At 36.7% G+C, this 25065-nt stretch overlaps 1 long non-coding RNA gene across 2 annotated transcripts in view; it reads left to right on the top strand.

Moving 5' to 3' along the window:
• LOC147006089 (uncharacterized) overlaps positions 1-23401 on the top strand; it is a 161144-nt gene extending 137743 nt beyond the window's left edge. The window contains exon 6 of one of the 2 annotated variants that reach the window (XR_015047556.1): positions 23064-23401. This is a non-coding gene — a long non-coding RNA (uncharacterized LOC147006089). Of the gene's footprint in view, positions 1-4324; positions 4538-23063 lie in introns of those variants that run through there. The other variant, XR_015047557.1, reaches the window with a different exon arrangement.
• The last annotated feature ends 1664 nt before the right edge of the window (positions 23402-25065 follow it).

Genomic DNA, 25065 nt, shown 5'->3' with positions numbered 1-25065 from the left:
TACTTATCAGTGAGTCCATAATATTCATGTTATTTTGTAACGGGGTTGCCTTACTCAGGAACACAGTGTTCCATAAAACTCAGTTACATGGATGATGAATTGTCCGATGGTCTTTTATTCTTACCTGATTAGTTTAAACATGAGCTTGATTTTTTCTTTTTTGACTGAGTTCTAGGACAAGTACCTTTATCTGGGGTCCACCAACCAGATACTGCCACCTGGTTCCTTGATGTAGGATGGAAACAACTAGAAGGAATTTAGTCAGTATGACTATCTAAAAAATGAACAGAGAAGCTAGTATCTTCCTCCCTGTCTTGACAGTAGTGACAGAAGCTTCACACAGTAGGAGAGCAAAAGCTGAAGATAAGAATTAAGCAATATCAGTCTGTCTTGGTCAAATTTTAGCTGGGCTGATCAGAATCCCAGGTCTGCTCAGAAATAGACTGTTCTGATGACCAGAACTCAAAGAAACCCTATAGCTCTTAAGTTTAAAGTTTTCTTTACTTTTGTAACAATTTATTTTATGCCCCCCATGCCTCTCTCTGTGTGTGTGTGTGTGTGTGTGTGTGTGTGTGTGTGTGTGTGTGTGTGTGTTCAGTGTAGTGCTGGCAGAGGCCAGAAGAGCATGTCAGATTCCCTGTAGCTACAGTCCCACTCTTTTCTGAGCAGCCCAGCATGGGTGCTGAACATCAAACTCCAATTCTCTGCAATAACAGTCTGTGTTCTTCACCCTTAAGCCATAACTCTAGACCAAAGGGTTTTTTTTCTGTTCCAATTTGAGATGCACTTTCCTACCTTGAAGTGGCTGTAGTCCCCATCATAAATATAAGCCTGCATGATTTTGCATTTCCAGAATTTGATAAGATGTGAAGGTATAGAGAGGAAACAATCTTATAGAACAAACTGGAATAAATCAAGGCAAAGATGGGAGAGAGGCAGGCATAGCTTCAAAGCAGCTCCTGTTTTAATTTCTTTTTTTTATTACATATTTTTCCTCAATTACATTTCCAACAGTACCTATTCACTAAACTTCATCTTTCTCTAGCTGCATATGTAGCAGAAGATGGCCTAGTTGGCCATCATTGGGAAGAGAGGCCCCTTGGTATTGCAAACTTTATATGCCCCAATACAAGGGAATGCCAGAGCCAAGAAGCAGGAATGGGTGGATAGGGGAGCAGGGCGGAGGGAGGGTATAGGGAACTTTTGGGATAGCATTTGAAATGTATATAAAGAAAATCTCTAATAAAAAATAAATAAATATAAAAAAACACCTTCATCTTAACATCTTGTTTTCTATCCAACATTAATCCTCTCAGCTGGACTATGATCAATTTTACCAAACCAAAAATCACCTGGTAAAAGCAGATACTGAGGCCTATTGAATAAGCTCCAAACAGGACATTCCAGTCCTTTCTACTAAGACTAAACAACATCGCCCAATCTTACTCTGTGCACATAATATCTGGGGAAGTCAGTTTCCTCTACAACTCTATTCTAAGATCACAAGTCCCTTCAGCAGAGATGACAAAGCTCCCATTTGAAGTTTACAAACCAGTGATAAACCACTCTGATGGTTAATATTGACAACTTATAGCAGGTATAACATTCCATCAGCTAAGCCAATGGGCTTATCTATTATGGAGTATCTACATTAATGTAGCCTTTAAGCATACCTTTGAAGGATTATGTAGATTAAGGTGAAGTGGAAAGATTTACTTTAATTCAGGACAGCACCTTTCCTTGGTCTGTGGTTTCATAGTGAATAAAAAAGACAATGAACCAATCCCAGCAATCACCACTCTGCGTCCTGACTGAAGATGCAAAGCAAAAAGCTTGCTCAAGCCCCTGCCACAATGCCACCCCAACCAAGACATTTTTAACACTTTTCCTATCTGATTCTTTTTGTTTTGTTTTGCTTTTTGTTTTCAATATACTACAAAAGACATTTTTCCTATTCATATTTATAGCTCTGCTTCCTCCATCTGAAATAGCAAAGAAAGCAAGAAAGCACAAATATAATAGAGGTACAATACAAAAACTGTTTCAAGCCTGGCAGAAATAATTCTAATTGAAATCAGGATTTAAGTGTTATTAGTTTGAAGACTTGTTCTGTTTATTTTCTGCTTTATTGATTTGTTCTCAACTGCCTTTCAGGCCCATCCCCTGTTCCTTCAACTTTAAAACCAGAGGTATCTAGAAAAAGTAACTGTTTTCTGTTCTGCCCAAAGTCTGTGGAAATTTATTTGCAAAACTATCTTTTATTAATATTGTGTGAGTGTTTTTATTTCTCTGTTTCTGTCTCTCTGTCTCTCCATCTCTCCCTTTGTCTGTCACTCTCTTTGTGAGTGTTTGTGTATGTGAAACCCACACACACACAAATTTGTGGGAGTTGGTTCCATCCATTTAGCATATTGGTTCTCAGCAAGGCATTCATCATGCATGATGATAAATACCTTTTCTGGTGAGCTGTCTTGCCAACCTTGAATATCAGCCTATACTGTGTCCCATTTACTGAATTTTCTTAATTGAAATAAGATGTAATCTGGGATTTATCCTTTTCTTCTCAGTATGGTCCAATCTTAGTGTAGTTGTAGTTACTGGGGAGAAGCTTACCATATATTTAACAAATTCATGAATTCAATTAAGGTTTATAATATGCATGCACATGTTTGCACAATTACCCTAAACAAATTTCTTACTAAAGATAATCTTTGGACAAACGGTTATGAAGTAGAGTGTGCAACATTAAAATTGACTCTAAAAGGGTATAATATGCTACCTTCAAATACGTCTCTTTGACAAAAGGTATATTTTCAGCTGAAGAGCAATGCCAGAAACAGAATAATCCACTGTTATGCCAGTTCAGGATCACAAACGCCAAAAGACCACCAAGGAGCCAAATTTCAATGCAATTGTACTAGTGGTTTTTTTGTTTTGTTTTTGTTTTTGTTTTGTTTTGTTTTTATGTTTTCAAATTCACTATTTTTAATTAGTGTACTAGAAAAATCAAATATTTATCTAGATATTACTTTTATATCCACTTTTTAAATATATTTTATTACGTATTTTCCTCAATTACATTTCCAATGCTATCCCAAAAGTCCCCCATACCCTTCCCCCTCTCCCCCATTTCCCTACCCACCCATTCCCATTTTTTTTTTTTGGCCCTGGCGTTCCCCTGTAATGGGGCATATAAAGTTTGTGTGTCCAATGGGCCTCTCTTTCCAGTGATGGCCGACTAGGCCATCTTTTGATACATATGCAGCTAGAGTCAAGAGCTCCAGGGTACTGGTTAGTTCATAATGTTGTACCACCTATAGGGTTGCAGGTTCCTTTAGCTCCTTGGGTACTTTCTCCAGCTCCTCCATTGGGAGCCCTGTGATCCATCCACTAGCTGACTGTGAGTATCCACTTCTGTGTTTGCTAGGCCCCAGCATAGTCTCACAAGAGACAGCTATATCAGGGTCCTTTCAGCAAAATCTTGCTAGTGTATGCAATGGTGTCAGCGTTTGGAAGCTGATTATGGGATGGATCTTTTTCAAGCTTAAGTTTGGGCTCATCACAGACCCTGAAGCAACAGGATGGGATGGTGAAGCCCAGTATCAAGTAAGCTTTTATAGAGGCAAGCAAACAACCAAGGAGGTTTCTAGCCTGGCACACATTTGATTGGGAGGCTATTATTTTTTTTTTTCTCTTTAAAATAATTACCTGGTACTAGGAGCCAAACCATAAACATAACTAATGCTTTCCTCTTGATTGGTGGCTGTTAGGGAGTTATGTGGAGGTGTAGGCTTGTTAGTGAGTATCTGGGAAACTTGTGTTACATACAAGATTGCTATAATATAATCAGGAAACTAGTGCTAGGTGTAGGCTAGTTAATTTAACCTTAGGTCAGGTTCACTAAGATGGACTCTGAACACAAGATGAAATTGGTCTTGTCTCTCACCACTCCTCTGTAGAAGAAATTTACACCTAGAGAAGAAGCATCATTTGTAGGGGTTTCTGCTTTTTGGTGCCAAGAGAAAAAGGGTGAATCTAATATACTAGAACAGCTGGGGTCAAAGGCCAACTATGACATTCTCATCTGTACTCCATACTATGACTCTCATCATTTTCTATCCTAGTGGGTATGAGTTTTGTAAAGATGGATACTATATTTTATTTATTATTTTTGGTCTTGTGTGATTATGTATTGTCACCAGGGGATTAAAAGTATGTCTCCATCTTTGGAAGGCTTGATAATTAAGTTAGTAGAAATAACCTTAATAATAAAATAATTGAATAATGAAGTCTGCTTTTACATGCCCTTGCTTTCTTTCTTTAGGATTCATCTAATGGACAGACCATTGGCCTAGATAAGGGAGCAATTGTTCCATGCATGCTCACCTTTACTTTTCATTCTCAGAATTCACATCACCTTCTGAAGTCCCTACAACCAGCCATGAGATTCAGCTGCATTTCCCTACATTTCTAGGCTCTAAATTATGAAGACATATGTTATGTCTTAGTGTTTGATTGCTGTGAAGAGACACCAGGACAATGGCAACTCTAATAAACAAAACATTTAGCTCAGAACGATTTACAGTTTCATAAATTTAGTCTATTCTCATCATGATGGTATGGTATCTTGTATGGCAGCTCCCAGGGAGACATGATGCTGGAGAAGGAGCCAAGTGCTCTACATGTGGATCAGCACACAATAGGAAGAAAGAGTGAGCCACTGGGCCTGGCTTGAGCTTCTGAAACCTCAAAGCCCAAGTGACATACTTCCTCCAATAAGGCCACATTTCCTAAAGTCTCTCCCTAAGTATTCAGGTACATGATCCTATGGGGTTTAATCATATTCAAGTCACCACAACATTGATATTTTTTCTTTTGTCTTTTCCTCTTAAATACTAGCCAGAACTTAACTGTGCTTTTAATTTTTCTGAGTATCTGTGAGAACTAATGTTGGTTGTCAACTTTAGTGCATCTGGAATCATATTCAAACTGGTGGCATTTTCTCTGATTAAATTTGAAGCAGGAAGATATATCCTAAATAGAGGACATATCTTCTTGTAGCAGCTCTGATAGAATATTGAAGAAGGCAGTTTTTTTGTTTTTTGTTTTTTGGTTTTTTTTTGCTGCTTGCTCCTACTCTTGCTTATCTATCATATTGCTACAGCATTCTTGGGTTTCCATCATAGACAAAGTCAGTTGTTCTCCAGTACTCCATTGCCAGACTAGGATGGCTAAGACATCCAGCCTAAAGAACTGAACTCCTACAGGTTTATTGGCTTTTCAAGCATGAAATAACTTGCATCCTCTAAGCCAATATAGTAAATCCCAAATATGTACATTTTCTTCATCAGTTCTTCTTGCTTATCAAACACTGATTAACCCACCAATGTTTCTTTCTTCTTCTAAGGCTGCCCTCCTTGAACTGGTACTGTCTGCTCTTTACTTCAATGCTTCTCTTTTCCATTCTCCTCCTTTGCGAAACTTCAATATTTACAGCTTGTTGCCTTCATTTTTCCTTTCAAACTGTACTAAATTTCCTTCAAGATTCTGTTTGATCTCATTTTTACCCTCAAGATACCAGTTGTGTCCATTCTTCAATTCTTGTGAAAATGAAACTAAAAGCCCCAAGAGGTGATGTTTGCTTCACAGGCATCACATCATGGCTCTGCTAGGACTCCCCAAGATGTCCTGCATTATTTATTTCTTCTTTTTTAATTTTCTTAATTAGCTGAGAAATTTAAGTAGGTCTTGTCTCCCTAGATTATATCAACATTAGTAGGAAAGAAAAATAAAAGCATGCTGGATTATTACAAGTATGAAGGTATCATAGGAAAAATGTGTTCTCACAATAAAAAATGAAAGTTAGGAAATTTTGTACCTTTTGTATAAGAGAGTAAGTTTGATGCTGTCAGAAATCACAGAATTACTTTTGCTGCTTGAGTTTTAGGCTAGAAGCCTAACTGGGGGTACCAATAGATTAGAACCAGCCATACTCAAAGAAAACCATTAAAAGAAATCAGTGATGAAACTATAAGATACTATCATGCTGAAATACAGAGAGACAACATATCCAATGGCTGTCTTGCAGGGGCCGAGCAAACACAGAAGTGGATGCTCACACTCAGCTAGTGGATGGATCACAGGGCTCCCAATGGAGGAGCTAGAGAAAGTACCCAAGGAGCTAAAGGGACCTGCAACCCTATAGGTGGAACAACATTATGAACTAACCAGTACCCTGGAGCTCTTGACTCTAGCTGCATATGTATCAAAAGATGGCCTAGTCGGCCATCACTGGAAAGAGAGGCCCATTGGACATGCAAACTTTATATGCTCCAGTACAGGGGAACGCCAGGGCCAAAAAAATGGGTAGGGAAGTGGGGGGGGGAGGGTATGGGGGACTTTTTGGATAGCATTGGAAATGTAATTGAGGAAAATACGTAATAAAAAAAATTAAAAAAAAAGAAAATGTAACAAAGCAAAATTCTGTTGTTAGATTTGTGAGGGTCACTGCTATTAAGCTGGGCTTGACAACCCATCCTCAATAGACTAATTATAACGTCATAATGAAAAGTTGAAATAAGAGATGTGTTAGTCAGTTTAGCTCCAGAAGAAACTGACCAGCAGGCCTCCAAAATATGTGGCAGGCACCCCAGCTGGACAAAAAGGTGTTGTCAGTCTTCAAAACAAGATGCAAAGAGCAATAGATGCTCAAGGTTTCTAAGAGTGTTTGTTCAAAGCAATTTGAGGTTTCTGATTAGGGTATCATGCACAAATACTATTAGAGTCTGACCCTCCCCTTACCCTGAATAGCTGTAGTAATTTTGTTCCATGCCTGCGAGCTATTTCATATTACTACTATAACATGCCTGCCAGTAACTGACACACAGAAGTGACTTGGCTCAAGAACATGCTGACCACATACTCTGCTTTTGTTCTGTATGATGTGAATGTTCTGTATTAGGTCTGAAAACTTAAGAAATCCCACAAAGCTTTACATAGAACCCACCAAATCAAGGTTAATATGAACTGTTATGTCTAAAATGGCTTGACTCAGTGCTGACCACCAGGCCTTCCTGCAAGGATGTATGAGCTCACAGTGGTTTTGTGGCTGACACTGAAGAATGCTAATAGTAAACTAAAATGTTATAATATGCATGTTCTGTTATCTCAATGTTCTGAAATTCCACCATTCACCACATACCCACTTTACTCAAGACCAATCAGCTTAAAAGTTAGCTGATAATACTTTACCTAGTAAACCAACTGTTCCCTTCCTTGCCCTTTAAACTTTTGAACATTTTTTTTCCATATAGAGTCTACTCTGAGACTAATGCCATAATTAGGTATTTCCTTCTTCTGTACCTGGATGCCCAGTATTATGGTGTGCATTCAATAAACAATTCTTGCTTAACTGATATGGTCTATATATGGTTTGAGTGGCAAATCCTGAAACTTAACAAATACTGCTACCCTTTCCCCTATGAAATTTTCAACTTTCTAGACACTGAAACCTCTATACATATATTCTTACATCTTATAGGTCTGTTTATAAAAATTGGTAAAATAGGCATAAAATGTAACTCTTTTCTGGAAATGTCTACCTTGTTGGAGAGAAAAATAACAGTCCTGAGCATGCCGGGTTGAGGCTATTAATGCTCTGCTTGGGTCTTTGTTTGAATTACTAATGTGACTGGTATAAATTCTTTTCTTTTGTGAAAACAACAACAACAACAAAAACCTAAGACTGTTGCTGAGGAAGACCAGGGTAGTCACATTGGCAAGAGGAAAAAAGAGGTCAATAAGCCCGCAAGTCCATCTTCAAAGGTCCTAAATTGAGGTTGAAATTGAGGGATAGAATTATGTATAGCTAAGCTGTCCCCTAGGGGAAGTCTAGACCTTCCCATCACTAATTAGTCTCAACTGTAAGTTCTCCAGCTACATGAAATTGGAAAGTTATAAATTTTATTATGTTAAACGTGTTCCTCCCTGTGGTACACTCCAAGGGAGTAAGGCTTCCCTTCTTCTAGCACACGATTCCCGAGGAAATTCCAACATCTTCAAGAACATAGTCTCCCTAGTATGGTAGCTCAAAGGAGTGGTGCAACTGTCTCTTTAAAGTAGCATCCTTCCTGTCGGGAGAGCTACAGTTTGACATGGTTTGCATAATTGAACACTAGCTTAGAACAAGTCACAGAGTGTTATTGGAATTTTAGTTCAGAGATAATAAAAGCAAGACAGTAATGATGAATTTTTCTAAGTGAGTTCTTGCTATGCAAGTTTTCATGTTATGCAAGAAGTTTGGGGCAATGCAGGCAAAAATAATAAATGGACAGCCTCTTGATACTGGTGTTATAATTCTCAAATACTACAAATACAAATTTATTGCACAGGAAAATCCAAAGTTTGGCTTCCATAGCATAAAACACTCCCACTGGTTCTAAATCTGAGGTCTATTCTTTTCTAGAGCAGAATCCCTTTCTGTTGTCTTCCAAAACAATTATGGGACATCCTGATACAAATTAGAAAGTCAATTGTATGAATGGTTACTCCTAAATGGAGACATTAAACACTATCATAGAGAATTTAAAATCATAACAAAATGCTCATAGCTAATCCAGAGCCTTATCAGAGAGAGCTCCTACTGCAAGCAGAACTAAACAAAGAAGAATTAAAACTCAGTGATTGTTGTCAACAAGAAATGGCACTAGTGACATTCAAACTCCACTGCATTGAGTTTAACATCCCATCACTTCACTCCCAACCCCTTTCCACACTTCTATTAGCTTTTTCTCTTATGACCTACCTTAATTCCCCATAATTTTATGTGCTTCACAAAGAATTGAAGATGTTGTCTTTTGTATATTTTCCACAATTATGGAAAGTTGTTGATCTTGATTTTAACAAAACTCCATTGAGAGTGGACATGGTGTTTCTCCGACTGATTGGGTGTTCATTGTTTGTGTAGCTGACTTTGTTTTGCTTGTTTCAGCAACCTGTGTTGAAAATGATAGAATTTTTCCATTGTTCTCCTAAAACCTCTAGGTGTTTTCTGTTTAAAATATTTAGTTTTTAATGATCAAAAATTAATTTAATTCTTCAAAAATGAATAAAAATTAAATACCAACAATTCCTAAAATCACAAACATCTCCTTTCATGGCTATAAGATCCCTAACTGGAAGAAAATGTTAATTATACAGTAATAAAGTATTTGAAAAACTGTTCTCTTTAAAATATTTGATCACAGATGTTATTGGTTTCAAGGTATTCACCCCACCACTCTATAGCTTGTCTGTCACCCTAGGCAAAGAGAACCTCCTGGCTTCATATGTTATCTATTTCTCTCCCTAAGCAGCTCGGATTCTAGTATAGAGGAGTCTCAAGGTAGAGTAAGGCAATAGGAATAGTTTTCAACCAAGGAAACTTGAATTACTGACTTAGCAACCTTCACTAAAGTCATAGATCCTGAAAGTTCCAAGCAACACCTTGTAGAAAGGACTTACCTTTATTCAGAGATGAATATCATTTAAAAGTCTACAAAAGGAAGAGATTTCATTTTGTAATCATTTCTTTTTCTATTGCTGTGATAAAATAACATGACCAAAAGCACCTTATAGATGAAAAGTTTATTTTCATTTATGTTTTCTGTTTGGGTTCAGGAACCACCCCACAAAGCTCATGGACATTAATCTTAGCCAGAAAAGATTAGTTTATTGAACATGCCTCCTCAGACTGATCCATCCGGGAAGCAGTTTCATAATCAGGAGCTGGGATCTGGGACCTTGAAAAGCACTGACTTTTGAAGGATAAAACTGCATTAAAACAACAACAACAACAATAACAATAACAATAACAACAAGGGGGAAATAGTTCATAAGCAGATACAGGAAGCACTGCCCAGTGGTCCTCCCTGACTCAAGCTGCTTTAGACATAACAGTTCATATTGACATTTAATTTAATGTGTCATAAGTGAAGCTTGTGAAAAAACACAAGATGAACCACCTAATATAGAGAACATAGTAGGGTATGTGATAAGTGTAACCTTGCTCTGAGTCAAGTTATTTTCTGCACCAATGACTATCAGGCATATTACATCAACAATATGCAATAGCTGCAGGCATGTAACAAACTGGCACACCTATGCTAGGTGGGCAGGCCTCAACAGTTTCAGAGGGACAAGAAGCCATTGTAGCAGTACAGAAGCATTGATGCAAACAGCAAGAACAGGAAGCTGAGAGATGACAATTTCAACTACAAACATGATCAGAGATATTTTTTAAAAAAAAATACTAACAGGAGTGAGGTATGAAATCCCAAAGCCTTCTGCTGGTGACATGTTAATTCCACAGAGGCTTTACCCAACACCTCCCCTAAAAGTACCTCAAACTGGGGACCAAAAGTTCAAATATCTACGTCTATTAGGTCCATTTCTGATTTTTTAAGTCATTACATTCTTTTCTCTGGCTTCAGAGGCTTGTGGTCAAATAATACAATAGGCACTTACCTAGCTTCAATAACCCCCCTTTTTCTGTTTGATTATTTGTTTGTTTCTAATCTCAACACATTTTAAAGTCGAAAAGCAAATCCAATCTCTTTTGAGATGATGTAAAATTTTAATTATATATTACTGTAAAATAAAAAAAATAAATTAAATTAAAAAGTTACTTACTTTCAACGTGCACTAGCTAAGAGTATACCTTACCATTCCAAAAGGAAGGGAAGAAGACAATGTAAGGAAATAATCACCCAAAATAAGAATAAAATCTAGAAGGAAAAGTAATAAGTCATTTAGCATCGTGTCCAGTGTCAGGGGCAGGACAACCCCCTCCAGATTTCCAGCTTGAACATATTGCTTTTTCTCTTGGACTGGATTCACTTCCTATCTGGATGGAGCTTTACTTGCTAGCTCTCTTATAGTTTGGTACTCCAACATTTCATCTTCTCAGCTACATGGGATGCTTCTCAGGACCTGCAGGCTTCTCATAGCACTCTTTTCCTATTCAATAAAGCTCTGCTACACTTTTCCTGGGCTCAGTTGCTTTCTGGAACCATGGATGAGGAATGTACAACACAACATTTTTTTTTAAATCTATCATACCTAGGCTGATTTGACTGTAAAAACCACAGGTTGGAAGAGTAGGTGAGTGAGGCCATTCCACTAAAGTACCCTCCACATTGTGCTAGTGCTTACTGGTACTAATCTCCTTAACAACTCAGCCTCTTTCAGCACACACCACAGCTATAACACGAAGGGTTCCTTTACTTTCCAAACTATACAGATTGTATTGCTTTCTACCTGAATTCCATTGTTCATTATAGAGCTGTATAAGAAAAGACAGTAAGAACAATTGCTCAGATTCAACATTATCCAGTCTTGAAAATTCCACTGCCAAACCATACTTGATTGAGTACTTTAAATTTAGTCACAGAGAAGTTTTTAGGACAAGAAAAGAATGCAGTCAGATTATTGGTGGAAGTATCAGTTTCTAATATGTTCCCCTCTGAAAACTCTTGATTCAGGCCTCCATAGTCCACATTAGTCTTAGTCTCCCAGGTTCCTAGTAGAGCATCCCACTATCCCCTGCATACAAGATTCAACCAGTTTTATAGCCCAAAGTTTCAAATTCTTCCATATCCTTCCAAAAACAATGTAGATAGATTCTTCAGAGAAAAAGCCCAATCCTTGTACTAAATCCATAGTTACTTTTCTCTCTGTGATATGACACTATGACAAAATTCAGAATTATAAAAGAAATAACTTACTTTCATTTATAGTTTCAAAAGAATGAGAGTCCTTCATGTTAGGAGGGAAGCATGGTAGCAAGAAGCAGGCACAGTAGCAAGTTTTGGCAAGGACTAGTATGCCAGCCAAATCTTCCTTTCTCTTCCCATCTATTTCCTCTGTTTTATAATTTATAAAATCTCACTTTTCAAATAACCTGCCTTATGTCTCAGGTAACCTCACTTACTGGTTTTTGTTCTTAAGGCTTTTCTTTTAATTGAAAATTTGTGCTATATGTGTTAGTCAGAGTATCTACTCCTGCACAAATATCATGACCAAGAAGCAAGTTGGAGAGGAAAAGGTTTATTCAACATACACGTTGCACATTGCTGTTGATCACCAAAGGAAGTCAGGACTGGAACTCAAACAGGTCAGGAATCAGAAGCTGATGCAGAGGACATGGAGTGATGTTCTTTACTGGCTTGCTTCCTCTGCCTTGCTCAGCCTGCTCTCTTATAGAACCCAAGACTACCAGTCCAAGGATGGTATCACTCACAATGGGCACTCTCCCCTTGATCACTGAGAAAATGCCTTACAGCTGGATCTCATGGAGACATTTCCTCAACTAAAGCTCCCTTTTCTGTGATAACTCCAGCCTGTGTCAAGTTAACATAAAACCAGGCAGTACACATGTTGTGTGTAAGTTTACATGTGGAGGCCAAATGGTAACTTTGAGTGTTATTCCTTAAGGGTCTTCTATCTTTGAGATTGGCTTTCATGTGGTCCTAGAGTTTCACTAAAGAGGATAAACTAGCATTCCAGTGACCTCCCAGAGATATTCAGCTTCCATTTCACTCCCTTCCATTGTTAGAGTTGTGAGAATGAACACATATACCCAGAGGGCATTTGCAAGGACACTAGAGATCCAACTTATATCATCCCACTTGTATGGCAAACCCTTTTCCAGCTAAGCTACCTCTCTAGCTCTTGACTCAAGTGTTTGAATAAGATGTTCAAGACAGAATTACAATACAAGTTTCTAAAAAAATATATACTGAAGAAAATTTGCTGACTATCATAAAAATGCTAGGACTGTATTCTTAAATTGAAGTTAGACCTACCATTCATCCTACAAAAAACCAAGTGCCATGTTTGCAATATTCTTTTGTCCTTGGTTAATTTATATAAAATGTAAGCAAGATATTTTATTGCCCATCCTTGGTAATGTGCTTACACAATCGAAGACTTTTAGGAATCAACTTCATTATGCATTTAAAGAGCTTATAAAAGTGATGAGACCAATGTATTTACTCTTCTTTGTTGTTGTAAGCCTTTAAACCAAAATTACACTCTGAACAAAGAAATCACAATGTTAATATTTCAGAGGCTTCATACCAAGCTCCACTTCAATTATACATGAATTAGCAAAATGAATTCACAGTTTTATTCCATGATGTAGTGGGGCTCAAGTATTTCATAAAGTGTAGCCATGCAGCAAATTATGAGCTCAATATAGAATAATTAGCACATTGATGTGACTTGTGTAGTTAAAAGGAAATGTGGAAATTTCACCATTGTAAGCAGTTTTTGAAGGCCCACTCTGTTCTATAAAGTGAGTAATCTTTCATTATAAAGGAAGCTGGTAAGGCTCTTCTTCCCTGCATTTCATCTTCCTCTTTTAATACCTCAGTTTAAACACTAATGATGATTCAGACAAGTCTTATTCATAGGTCTGGGGTAAGTGAAGGTGCCTCCATTGATTTCCCCAGTAATTTCTTTGAATGATGAATTTACCTCAATATCCTCTTTCTAGGTCCTTTGAATAATTAAGGTTCAGCTAATGGGGAGTTACATTCAAAAGGCTCACCAAAATTTGACATTCTCACATCTCCTTCTCAATCTATTTATAAAACAAATACCTAAGGAAAGAGGATGAATTAATATTTGAAGTTTCTGATACACCAGGCATACTTTCTATTTTATTTTAGAAAATATACTTTAATTTTTTAATTTTTTATTGTATGCATGTGTGAATATGAGTGCAGGTACCCAGCGGGGCTAGAAGAGTGCATCAGAACCCATGGAGCTGGAGGTACAGGCTGTTGTGACCTATGGCTTTGGTATTAATCCCTATGCAAGAACAATGACTGTTCTTAACTATCTTAAGAACTAAGTCATCTTTCCAGGCCCAGGTCAGCTAGACTCCTGTGTAGAATGTATTACATTCCTATTTCCTTGGAAAAATCATGTGAATCTGAGGTCATTAGTAATCACCTATGTGGAAAGTAAGGCCAGCAGGAAAATTATTAAACATCATAAGCAGACCATGAAGAAGTGGGGCCTTTTATTCAAGTCTCTCAGCTTCTGGATTCCTGACAATATTATAGGCCAATAGGACTAACAGCTTAAGGCAGGAGAAGCTTTTTTTTCTATGCTCAAAGAACTCAATTAAAAAAAAAAAAAACACAGTTCAATTCATGAATGTTAATGGTTGTGCAGAAAAGCATTTCAAAAGCTTACAGGTGCAATATTCCTATTCTGGGAAATAATAATCTAGAGTGTTAGATGGTTTTATTGCAACAAATGAAAACGAACAAACAAAAAATTATATATGAGATAAAATAATCTTTTAATTGGACTGAAAGGGGGAAGTGTTGTGGATAGCCCTGGCACTAATTGTATTTGATGTTAATTCTGTTCTCCTGTGAGGGGCTGAGAACAAGGAATGAGCCAGCACTCAGGCGATTTCCGGTAAACCTTCTCGCCTCCTTAGATTATAGATAAAGGCCAGAGCCTGTGATTTGGCAGGGAAAGAGGGAAAGGTAGAGCTGAAGGTTTTGGGAGAGAAAGAGAGAAAGAAAGAGAAGACAAGAGAGGAGGAGGAGAGAGGAGAAAGAGGAGGGAGGAAGAGGGTGAGGAGGAGGAGGAGGAGGAAAGTGAAGCAGAAGCACCTGGCCTAGAGAAACCGCAAGTTATGAGGGGTGTCTTATATGGGGAAGATGTTAGTATAGTGGTAGATATATCCAAATAGGTGCACCGCATGTACTCATATTAATTGAATTGTGTTTTCATTGCCCAGGCTTATTTGGATTGGAGATTTAATACAACCATGAGAGTTGAATAAATACATACCCACTTAATGCTGATGACTTGGCGAATTGGATGTTGGTCTGGATAAAAGCCATATATTTGTAGTCAGGAGTTCTCAATTTATAGAAACAAAACAACTATTTTAAAATAGATATTGGATACCATATTTTATAAATATTTACAAATGCAAATATTATATAAATTGCTTTAAAGTCAAAAGAATGGAATAGAGAGATGTTTCAGCATTTGCAAGTGACTGCTGGGAATCCCAATTCAATTCCCAAGACCTATAGTAAGTGACTCAAAACAACTCCAGTTCCAGGAAATCCGATGTTGATCTCTGGTCTGTAAGGTCATCCTTACACACATTATATGCACACATGTACACATACACATAGCAAGCACAATAATGAAATTAATTACGTATAAATAAATCTATTATAAGTAGCTTTTGAAAGCAACCTAGGGCATTTTAATAGATCCACTACAACTCTCAAATTTTCCACCAGTTATTGTGTAGCTATGGAGAATAAAGTTTATCTACTAATGTCACAAAAAACCAAAAAATAAAAAAAATTAAAAAAAAAGAAAATCTCTGAACATACATAAACCCATATTGTAGCTCAATTTTTTATACTCTGCTATGTAACCTAAATCTCTAAATCACAATTCAACATCTGGATTTCTGTTTTTCCATTCTCACTGGAAACTGCCTGCAGTTTCTTACTGAGAAAGGATATTTAGACAATCCTACCTTCCTGAAATCCTATCATTGTACTGAAATCTAAGTCTACCAATGTTCTTTCAGTAGCCAGGAATTACTTCTATGAATTCTTGGAATTTTCTTTTCCCCAGAGATAGCTACTTTTCACTTCCAAGAAATGTTATATCTTTTAATAGAAGCTGTTAATATATTGGATAATATATGTGGTATAGGTATAAGTAAACTAACTTCCCATATTTGAATTACTATTTACAAAACTATCAACTATTTGCCAAGAAGGCTAATCCCTTCATAACATCAAACATCCAGCAACATTCTTCCTAGTCTAGATATATTCCTTTCCACACTAACTTTCCACCATCTTATTCTAAGATTTCATATTTTGAAATAAAATTTTATGCATATTCTAACAGATTAAAAACATAAATAGTTCCGAAGCTAACATTTATCTTCCTTTAGGTTTGGATTTATATGTCCTGTCTAGATCATTGCTACCAAGAGCTACCATGAAATAATGACAACTCTGTTATCTTAGCATCAAAGTATTCTCACCTTTAGCCCATGTCACTGTTCTTGTTTTTCTCACCTTACCAGTGTTTACCCTCTTAATTCACAGATGATGATCTCTACAATCTCATCTTCAGCACAGAAAGCTCTTTAATCCCCTTATTCATCATTTTGTACATGCTTAGGTAAGCTTCAAGGCCACATTCTGGGCATCTGACAAGATAACCCTCAGTTGCTTTTACTCTTTTGATAAGTATCATTAAATGTCATATAAATGTTGGGGATATTGCTAGAGTGTTTATTGCTGGAGTGCCTCGACCCACCAGACATTCAAGTAATGGCACTTTTATTAATTATGAAAGCCATACTTACCTGACTTGTTCCCACCTAGCTCACATAACATAAATTAACTGATTTGTACCAATCTATATTCTGCCTCTTGTATCTTTACCTTTCATCAGTACCAGCACTTTTTTTTTCCTGTGTCTGGTTGCTGAAATTCCCATAACTGATTAATTTCCATGGTTCCTATGTGTACCTGGTATATGCACGTGTGTGCACGTGTGTGTGTGTGTGTGTGTGTGTGTGTGTGTGTGTATGTGTGTGTATGTGTATTTGTGAAGGTATATGTGCAAGTGAGATATATGTATTCACACATATATGTGAATATAGAGGCCACATATGATCACTAGTTTTAGCTGTCATTTGTTACCATCTATAATCACTTAGGAAATGAGTCTCAGTAGGCAATATTTTAGCTTAGGTTTGCCCATGGTCATGTCTGCAAAGGATTGCATCAATTACATTATTTGATTTAGGAATATTTAACAACCACGGGTGCACCATTTTTGGGACTTGAACTATGGACTTTAAAATGATATGGAAAGTGAGCTAATTGCTAATTTGTGGGCTCTCTCCCTCCTCCCTCTCCCCCCCCACCACACCCTCAGCCCCACAGTACTTTAACCACTGGGCCATCTCTCCATATCAGGATCATTTTCCTAGTAGTAATAAAGCACTCATTATGTCACTTGATCCCACATTTCTCTTTTATTATCTATAAGTATTTCATCTTTGCTTTAGTATGTGGTCAGGAAAAACAAATATACCTCACTAACCTTCAGTTATGAATTTAGGTGTTAAACATCACTCATTCTTGGTCAAGGATCTATCTTATAGATAATTCTATATTATGAGAAGTTGGCAAAACTTAACCATCACATTTTCTAGGTGGTCATGACAATAACTTTACCTATATGGTACATTTGCAATGACATTGTTGAATAATGACTTTGAAGGAAATTATATGTAAAGCAAAATTACTGAGTTCCTCAGTACAGATTTGAAGAAAACATCACAAGGCTCATCTACTGTAGGGCAACAAGTAGTCAGTGAGAAATAATCTATTTTTCCTAACTATTAAAACAACAATTGTAGCCAAGCGTGATGGCACACGCCTTTAATCCCAGAACTCGGGAGGAAGAGACAGGCAGATTTCTGAGTTTGAGGCCAGCCTGGTCTACAAAGTGAGTTCCAGGACAGCCAGGGCTATACAGAGAAACTCTATATTAAAACAAACAAACAAACAAACAAACAAACAAACAACAACAACAATTGTTCCAAATTATATTAGACATATTAGTTTGATTCTTTGTTTATACAAATAAACACACATATACTATTCTATTAGCCATTGATGGATTCTTCAGGTGGGAAAGTCAATTTTCTTCTGAGATGTGACCACTAATAGAATTTTCAGGTTCTAGTAGATTTACATACTGTCACCTTTAATTGTATTCAGTTGGTTTAAAAAAAAAAAAGAATAAAACTGGGAGACAAGGGAGATGTGGTGAAGTGGTTCCTTTATCCTCTTAAGTTTTGATTACTTAAAATACAAAAAATACAAATACAGGTACCAATATCAATATCTCTGCTCATTGTGATAGATTACAACCCTTTATAGCCAGAGCACATCTATGGACACTAAGAATTCCTACTAAACACCTCTTTGCTTCTTAGATTGATGAGTGCCTCAAGGTCAAAGCTTTTTCAAGCTCTTGAAAATTATTTGAAGGCTAGTATCAAATTCCCCACACTTGGACTGTGGAAGATGTATTCCTGATATTAGAAATAAAAATTTCTTAGGGACACATAAAGAAACAAATCTTTTAACAATAATATCAGGTGATATTTCTAGGAAGTTAGTATATGTCAGGCTTGGGGACTTGCTATCCACCATTTTTACCCAGAAGTGTCTTATGGGCCTAAGCTCATTTCATTCTCATAGCATTCCTTGAAAGGAATAAAATCATTTTTTACTAGTTTATATTAAGTATAAGAATGGGCTGCATTATGATATTTCATCAATGCATACATAAATAAGATGTGATTATTTTCACAATATCCTCCTCCCCTACTAGTTCCTACGCCTGCTGATCCCTTTCTCTTCCCAACTAGCCCCTATATACATTCACATCTTTGGGGGACTGAGGAAATATATTTATTGTTGTTTATAGGAAATGGGTAAGGTAGATAGTTCCCTGGGGAGAAGAAGAACAACTGAGCCCAATGTGAAAGAAATTATATTATTAATAAGAAAAAAAAAAGATTTTCTGTAAGCAGTTGGCCTGGCTAACATTGAGCTAGGACTTAAATCAAGGTAGTGAGACTCCATGGCCCTCTGTGAGCTTCATTAACTGATGCTTAATCCTTGGCAGATATTTAATTATAAAATATTCCCACAAGGCAGAAGTTCATATACAGAAATAATTGCATTATTTTGGGACGTACCAGAATCTTTAGGGAGGGAGTCCCAATTAAAAGCAGTAGATCCCTAGTGGGAAATGTATGGTGGTAGTTTGCTCCTGGCCCTATACTATCTTTCCCTGCTTTATGTCTATTGAAATATGAACAGATTTTGCATGATCTTCTGCTTTATTACAAACCATGTAGTGAAAACAATATAAATGGATCCTTCTGAAGGAATGAACTAAATTAAGTCTGTTCACTTTTCTGAGCCTGCTGTCATATGTACATACACATGGTGTTATTGGCTCTCTGAAAGACCTTAACTTTTACCAGAAAAGAGCACTTCCACATTTGTTTAACTAATTATACATGTTAATTTTTGTTGAACTGTCAACTTGACACCTTGTCTTAATTGTTAATTGGAGTAGGATGATGTATCCCAATTCATTAGGCAGGTTGTCCTGAACTGTGTAAGAATGAAAGTATAAAATAGCTGAAGGCAAACAAAGATGAATTCATTTGCCTCTGATTTTAACTATGAATATGAATGCAGTTCATATGAACCTGAGATGTTATTTGTTTCCTGTTCCTACTTATTTCACTACCTATTGTGATGGTTAGTTGTCATTATCAACTTGCTTGGGTTTGGAGAAAACTAAAGGACATATATATATATATATATATATATATATATATATATATATATATATATGTGGATCTGTGAATAGGCTTCCAGGTAGGGTTAAATGGACAGATAAGACACCCTATCATGGGCAGCACCAAAAGAGGTGGAAGTGGGAGAAACACTAGGTGGTGCTTGCTTGCTTGCATTTGCTTCTTCTTGGTGAATGTACCTACATAATTGCTGCTGCTGCTGCTTCAACTACCTCTATGTTATGCAACCTTGCACACCTCCAGTGCCAGATTTGAACTTTTTTTTTTTTTTTTTTTTTTGGTTTTTCGAGACAGTGTTTCTCTGTGTAGTCCTGGCTGTCCTCGAACTCACTCTGTAGACCAGGCTGGCCTCGAACTCAGAAATCCTCCTGCCTCTGCCTTCCAAGTGCTGGGATTAAAGAGATGCACCACCATGCCCAGCTTAGATTTGAACTCTCGAGACAATCAGACTTGTGGCCTGAGTAGCTCCTGTGTTCTCAACTTTCCTAAAGTACAGACATCCCATTGATGGACTATTCAGCTTGGGTAATAAATAGGTGATATAATAAGCCTCTCATTGTAATGAATTTCATTTTATCCATTCTATTAATGTATAGAATCTTAAATTCCCACATGTCTATATTGCTGATATTTTTAAAGTGCTGTTCTAGCATGAACAGCTTTGTAAAATTGCACTTGACCCCATTTTAATTTTCCTATCTTCCTTTTTTATATTTTCCCAATAATACAACTCACCTTACAAACTCCTTTATATTTACTTCTTTTATTATTTGTACAGCCTATACAACTTTGTTTTTTGCTGTGAACACATCCATACCATTGCTGCTTCTCCTGTCATCAAAATCTCTGTAGATATGACCTTTGTTACAGAATATTTCTTATTTCATGACTTCATTAATAATCTCAACTATGAATATATTCAGGTCACAGATTATGATCAACTTCAAGAACATATTTATATACATATATACCTAGCCAGCAGTAGCTTTCAGGAAGTGGGCAGTTTCCCATTCCTGTTATTATTATGCCATCAAAGAAAATCCTGTGAGCTGCTCTATACCAAAATTAATTCCATATACAAATATCCATTGTTTTAAGGTAGGCTAATTTTCATTTTAGGTTAATTTTAAAAGAAAGGGTAATATTTAAAGTTGAGCCAGTGGATATGTGGATAAAAACTTAAGAAACAACTGTGATAAGACACCTGGCACAGGTCCAGACATGGTCACAAATGCTTCATAAATTCTGGTTGAGTGCTCATTAAGGACTAGGGGATTCGGAGGAGAGGGGAGGTCACATGTTGAATAGTAATCACTAACAAAAGTTCACATTAAATATCATGCAAGAATATTGTGGTTTTTGGCATAAGTCATAAATAAAATAAGGTAAGTCTCTGAAATTAATAATGGCAGCCATTTTGCATACAGATATGCTGGAGAACTCTAGCCTGTAAGAGGGTTTAAAGGAGCTGTTAATAAAAATAATGTTATTGAAAGGTATTTCAGGAAATAAAATATTGTTCAAAGCACCATTTATTGAAGATGCTTTCTTTTTTTACATTGTATATTTTTGGCATCTTTGTCAAAGATCAAGTCACTATAAGTGTGTAGTTTTATTGCTGGGTCTTCAATTCTATTCCATTGGTCAACATGTCTGCTGCTGTACCAATAGCATGTAGTTGTTCTGTAGTAAAGCTTAAGGTCAGGGATGCTGACCTCCCCCCCCCCCCAGCAATGAAGTGGATACTGTCAGGAACAGACATGTCTCCTAGTCAAATTTTCTATACTAATGGAATTATTTTAAATGTCATATTTTGTGGACTTTTGATGTTTTTGAATATTATATAGTATATATTTTGTGGATTTTTAATATTCCTGAAGACTATATACTATATATAGTATATATGAACTGTTAAATCTTGACTACATTTAGGCACACTGGCATTTATATGAATGAATACCTTAAACCTATATCAATACATAAATTCTGTACCATGCAAGGAATTATAGCTTCAATTTTATATCAATTTTGATACAAAATTTAAAATTAAAACTGTCACTCTGAGATAGCCAGTGTGCCTATGCAACTCATTTAAGAAGACAATGCTCAGACCAAGTCCTTCTAATAACTACTCTGGGAACTGCTTAGGATGACCAAATGATACTAAGGACCAGACAGTAAACTTACAGTTATATTAGATTCTGATTTAATTATAATAAAGTTTTTTTCAATATATCTAAGTATAGCCAAAGTTTTGGCTAGAGACATTTTTATGTCTAAATCAGTTAAAGTGTTGTTTCCATGTTTAGGAATTAAGAAATGAACTGTTTCATTTCTACAAAGGACCATGTAGGCATTTATGGCCCTTATGGTTATGTTGTTGAGATACTTTCTCATGGCCCTAAAGGCCAAGTGGAAAGCCTGTTCTTCATCCTCCACAGCTTCATGACCATGCCATATTGTCCTTTCTGAAAACCACATCTGTTTCAATTACTATGGCCTGAGTACTTCTGAGTAATGGGGGGGAGGGGTACATTCCTCGGAAATAAAGAATGAAAGTAGTTGAGTAAAGACAGCAGATCAACTTTGAGGCAAAGGCAACCATCAGCACACATGGGGATCGTGGGGATCAACAGCCTGGTGATGCTCCAGGAGCAGGAACTGTGTCACACCTCTACTTATTCAGCCATTCCAGACAATGCATTCTTACATGATTAATTTTTAATAATGAGATTAATGCTTAAATGTCCACTATCTGTCTGAGATAAGGATTTTCTCCCTGACCTACATGAGATCAAATGCCTGAATTTCTTTTCCATCTATACTTAAAAAACACTTAAACAATTACCATTATGTTTCCCTTCTATCCTTAAAACAAACGAAAAAAACTTTGAAGTTCCTCTCACTGTCTATAATTATTTCCTGTTATTATTAACTCAATTGGAAGAGTGTTTAAAATAAAATGAATGCTAATTCATAGAACTCTAATTAGAAAAAGAGCATTTGTAGTATATGTTCATAATTCCAGCACTGAAAAAGGAGCACAGGCCAACACCTATGTCCTACTTTGAACCTGCCCTGGGTTTTTGCCAAACTGTAAAAACCTATCTCAAAAAGCACAGTAGACAGCACTTGAAGGACAAAGCATGAGGTCATCCTCTAGCTTCCATATCTATCATGTGCAGAGACATCTTTTGACATAAGGTCCCATTTACAAGTCTTCAGTAATGGATACATGATTGTTCGTTGGTGGAGAAAATTTGTAATTTAAGCCAGTTCACCACCCTAATGTCTAGAAAATAATCCCAAGTTTTCTCTGACTAAGTTCCATGTCTTCGACTCATTTCTTGTTTTTAACAATGTCCCAGATTGCACTTACTTATTCCACAGTTGCTCCATTCGACACTTTGTTACACTATTCCATCTTTCACAAACTTCATGCTTAAATGTCCACTATCAGTCTTCATAACAGAATGTTACTATTCTGAGTCAAGTAATGTTCTAGTACTTACTGTTCTAGTTTGCTTTCTGTAGCTGTAGGAACACCATTGTCTAAAGCAACTTGAGGAAAAATAATATTTGTCATTTATATTTCTAGGTCACAACCCACCATTGAGTGAAGTATGGACAAGAACACAAGCAGGAACTGACACAGAACCCATGGAGGAATGCTGCTTACTGGCTGTTTCACAGGCTTATTACAGGTTTAGGTAGCTTTTTTTATATAGCAGAAGACCACCTACCTAGGGATGTCACTGTGCATAGTAGGCTGAGCCTTCCTCTATAATTTCAAGAGAAGACAATGTCTCCCAAACATACCTACAGGCCTGTCAGATGCATGTAATCATTTACATGAGGCTTGCTTTTCTAAGGCCACTTCCTACATTGCATTAAATTTATAACAAAGCCTAATCAGGGTGAACTTTGAATTTTATTCAAGCTCCATTTTCTGGCAGATGTTTCCATATATTTGCTCAATAATTTAAAGACTCTAGAGAACATATTTATTTATTTATATATTCATTCTATCTACTGACTATTTCTTCCATGATGTAATCTATAAATGAGGTTCTTTCTTAAGGTTGTGTTTCTTGGTATCCCTCTCTAGAAGAGTATGATGATGAAGAGTATACTGATTGTTACCTTGTCAGGATCTACAATCACTTACGAGACAAACCTCTGAGGATGTCTATGAGTAAATTTTGGATTGGTTAACTTAGGTTAGTAGATCTGCCCTATGTTTAGACCCTGTCATTCAGTCAGCTGCCATCCTAGAATAGACAATCTTTATGGCAACTCTCATCTTTCTCTGATTCCTGATCATGGCTGCTGTATGACCAGGCATATTATGACCCTATCGCTATGTTTTCCCACTATGATAGACTTTGTTTTTAAATCATGTGTCAGCATAAACCCTTTTTCTCAGAGATTTACTTTGTATATTTTTTCTTGGAAAACAAAACAAAACAGAACGTGCTAGTAAAAGGAGATATTCTAATATTTCTGGAACTAGACTGATAATTTCTTCACCTCTGATTCTAGTTCCTCCTCTTCCTCCCTTATCATTTATCTCTTCTGAGGCACATATTCTAATCCAGAATAGCTATTATTTCTCTTTGGGGAAGTCTTTTATCTCTCAGTACAATTTCTGCATTTTTTATTACCTCTCCTCCTTCCTCCAACCTTCTCTGCCCTCTGCCATCCTTCAAATTTGTTGTTACAAATAACGCAAATGTTAATCTAGGCCCCTGAAAAACATCCAGTATTCTGTCTGTCACCATTAGCCCTGCAGACTACTTCTTCTGGGTTTTCATATTCCAAAAGGCCTCCAAGGAAGACTTCATTTCAATTCATTCCACCTTCAACCCTCCCTCCATTGCCATCTCCTTTCTTATCCATTTCATATTTACAGTTGACTTGTCATTATGTTGATTACTCCCTTCTTTTCAATTTCCTCAACGTCATCAACTGTGACCTCTTGTCCTGGGTTTAAATGCATATTTTTGCGCTGTCTCTTGAGTGATTTTAGAGGAAATCACTTTATATCCCAACTGAGCATACTTTAAGTTTATTCTTTGTTCAATCTTATGTAATTTATTCCTTTACTCTCCAAAATCTTCCCTTGCTTTCACTTTTTAAAATATGAAAATCATCCCTCTCACTACCTCATTTTCAGTTAGTGAGCTGCTCCTCATTTTTCTCAGAAAGTATATGAAAACAGAAAATATCTACAACTCCATGCCACCAACTCTATCAAACCATGTGCTCTTTTTCAGTGAACCTTCCCATAAAGGAAGTAACCTTAGATTCTATCTAGGAAGATAGCTCCATTTGTGACCTATGCCCCATGTATTCTTGTCTCTGAAGCACTTTTTCGTGCAAGTTTTCCTATTGTTTTCATGTCATATCTCTTGATTAATCCCCATGATCATGAAACACTATCTCGTAAGTGTTCAACAGAAAAATATACATGAATTTACATTACTTTCCTGCTACAAGGTTTTCACCTTCTTCTTTTGGACAAAATTCTCAGGATTTGGGGTAGTAATTGTTTTTACTTTATCACTTCTCCATCTGTCTTAAATCTAATTTGATGCTGC

This window comes from Mus caroli, unplaced genomic scaffold, assembly GCF_978045245.1.
Source record: "Mus caroli unplaced genomic scaffold, Mus_caroli_1 scaffold_1, whole genome shotgun sequence".
Classification (NCBI taxonomy): domain Eukaryota; kingdom Metazoa; phylum Chordata; class Mammalia; order Rodentia; family Muridae; genus Mus; species Mus caroli.
The sequence above is the reverse complement of the archived record's forward strand: the minus strand, read 5'-3'. Positions and strand labels throughout refer to the sequence as shown.